Here is a 2,669-nt window from a genome sequence, read left to right as displayed (position 1 = left end):
ATATATTTGACATTGCTTTTATGTGCTGCAGTTCAGAGCCAATTCATAGTTGACCTTCAGAGGGTTTTCAGAGACAGTTAATCATGTAGGAGAAGAAGCTTGCCCATCCTTTCCTGTGGAACACTTGGTGGATTCTAACCACCTACCTTTGGGATTGCAGCATAGCTTCTTACCACTACTAGGCCACCAGAGCTCCCTCATTATCTGTCTAATCAACTCTGTGTATAACAAACAGGGTGCCAGCTACTCCTGTGAATCCTCATAATAACTGCTATGTTTGACTCCCCTGTTGTAGCCACTTCGTCAACTCATCTTACTGAAGACAAAGATTTCCCTATATATATGTGCATATATGTGCTTTAAAAAATATAAAATGGTAAAGCCTTAGTGACTTCTTCCTGAGAATAAATTGAAAATGAAAAAAAATTGCTAATGACTATTATTTTTAAGTGTAGCTCAGTGGAGTTAATGAATTTATAATGTTACACAACCATCACTATTATCTATTCCCAAACCTATCTTTTAGAGGCCAAACAGACTAGGAAAAACTTAACTAACTTTTCTTTATTTTCCCCTCACCTTTCCCTCCTTCCTTTCCTTTCTGAGCATTTTAGTATTTACTCTAGTTTTACCCCCTTATTTTTCAGAATAAATCCTCTACCCACTTACAAGTCTATTTTGCTCTTGTCTGGAGACCGTGGCTGTGGGAAGACCACTCTGATTGCCAACTGGGTGAATTATTTCAAAAGGAAACATCCACACGTGCTGATGATCCCTTATTTTGTGGGAAGTACCTGTGACAGCAGTGACATCATGTCTGTGATCCATTACTTCATCACAGAATTACAGTTCAGAAACTATGGTAAAAACATCCAATTTTCAAATCCATTCAGAAAAATTTTGTTGAGTTAGAAGTGGTGGGGATATTTTCCTCCAGCCCAGTTTTCAGTCATACAACAGTGCAATGTGGGCTTGCTGAACTGAAGTGGCTTTCTTCCTTCGGGTTGTGTAGAGACACAAGCCCTTTCTGTCTTGAGCCTGTGCCATTCACTCAGGTCTCATGGGCCTCTGATTTTGTCCAGACCAAAGGGGGAAACAATAGAAAGAAACAATTGTTCCTTAAAGGTCTCGGCCCAGAAGGGATGCATATCATTTCCATTCCCTTCCTGTTGGCGAGAGCTGAGTCACATGACTCCACTGGAAATTCTGCTGACCCCACACTGTGGAATGGGAAACATAACTCTGATAAATGTTGGCTATAGTTAGCTTTATTATTATTCAATACCTGAGTTATATTTATACATTTCTGACTTTGAGAGCTGGTTTTTCAGGGTCATCTCTTCTCATGGGGTGGTTGCAATGTGAATGCCTAGGGGACTGAGTGAGTGAGAACCCCTTTGGTGCCCGAGGGGAAGTTTTGATGGATTTTATTTAAGGATATTAGACTTCTTTCTGTGAGTAAACATAGGTGAGCATTTGTGGGTAGAGTTCTTGTCAAAATACTTTCTTTTTCATTATTAATAATAGCTCTCCTCATTGAGCTGTGGAAGGTGAGGGCCCGCTAAGGGTAACACAGCTGCTGTCGAGCTCACTTAGACTTGGGGTGACTCCTTGTGTGCCAACGTAGAACTATGCGGCCCAGAGTTTTTAGGGGTTGCCTTCTTGGAAGCAGATTTCCAGGCTTTTCTTCTGACGGTAGACTCAAATATCCCACCTTTTGGTCAGCAGTCAAGCCTGTTAACTGCTTATACCACTCTGTTTATCATTTTATCCCCAAAGCCATAACAGTTTGGTGCTTGGAGCAGATAATGCTTCCTTGTGGAATGTATTTTCCTGTCGCTGACCTCAGCTGTCTGCAGCTGCAGCCCTGTGTGGGCTGAGAGCTGGTAGCTCTCCTTTACAGAATGTCCAAATACCCCCCTTTGTGAAGCTTTTATTTCTGCTTCTCTGGCGCCAACCTTTGCTCACCAGGATGAAGGGATGTTGTGGACAAGAACTGCCTCTAGCTGGCTCTTTGGATTTGCATGGCCCTTGCATGTATCACTGATAGCTGGTGCCCCTTCTGTACCCTTCTCTAGTTTAATAGAGACACTGACTGTCTTGTTTATGTGTTTCCCCAGAAGCCTGGCATCATACTTGAATGACTTCCTTTCATGAATTCCATATCAAGAAGGTTCTCTGAGGGCTAACATGATGCTGAAGGCTTTGAGACAGCTCATTTAATGTTCTTGCTGATAACTCCATTTAAAGCATCCTCATCATCTTGATAAACAAGCTCAGGTGGCTTAGTGGCAAGGAGCTGAGCTGCCAATCCAGAGGCACATGGTTCAAATCCACGGGTTGCTCTGTGGGAGAAAGATGGTTAATCTCTTTCCATGCAATTTACTGCCTCTGAAAACCCTCTGGAGGGTCATCTATGAGTCGGTTCTGATTTGGAGGTATACAACAACAACAACTACATCCAGAGAAAGAGATTGAGGCTCAGAATGACTGAGTCACAGCTGCACAGTGATCCCACATCCTCATCACGGCACTGTGTTGTCTCTTTGAGCCAACACGGGGAAATGTCTCTCTTTTGATGATTTCCATGAGTTTTCTCCCAATATCAGATATTAATCAGCACAATCTGCTCTCGGGCCCATGAGATGGATTGTTGTTGTTATGTGCCA

The 2,669-nt window shown here is 42.6% G+C and overlaps 1 pseudogene; it reads left to right on the top strand.

The window, feature by feature from the left end:
• LOC102846797 overlaps positions 1 to 2,669 on the top strand; it is a 170,217-nt pseudogene that overhangs the window by 37,795 nt on the left and 129,753 nt on the right.

This window comes from Elephantulus edwardii, unplaced genomic scaffold, assembly GCF_000299155.1.
Source record: "Elephantulus edwardii isolate Elephantulus edwardi_28Jun2011 unplaced genomic scaffold, EleEdw1.0 scaffold00068, whole genome shotgun sequence".
NCBI lineage: Eukaryota > Metazoa > Chordata > Mammalia > Macroscelidea > Macroscelididae > Elephantulus > Elephantulus edwardii.
Note: the sequence above shows the minus strand (reverse complement) of the source record. Positions and strands in the feature narration are given on the sequence as shown.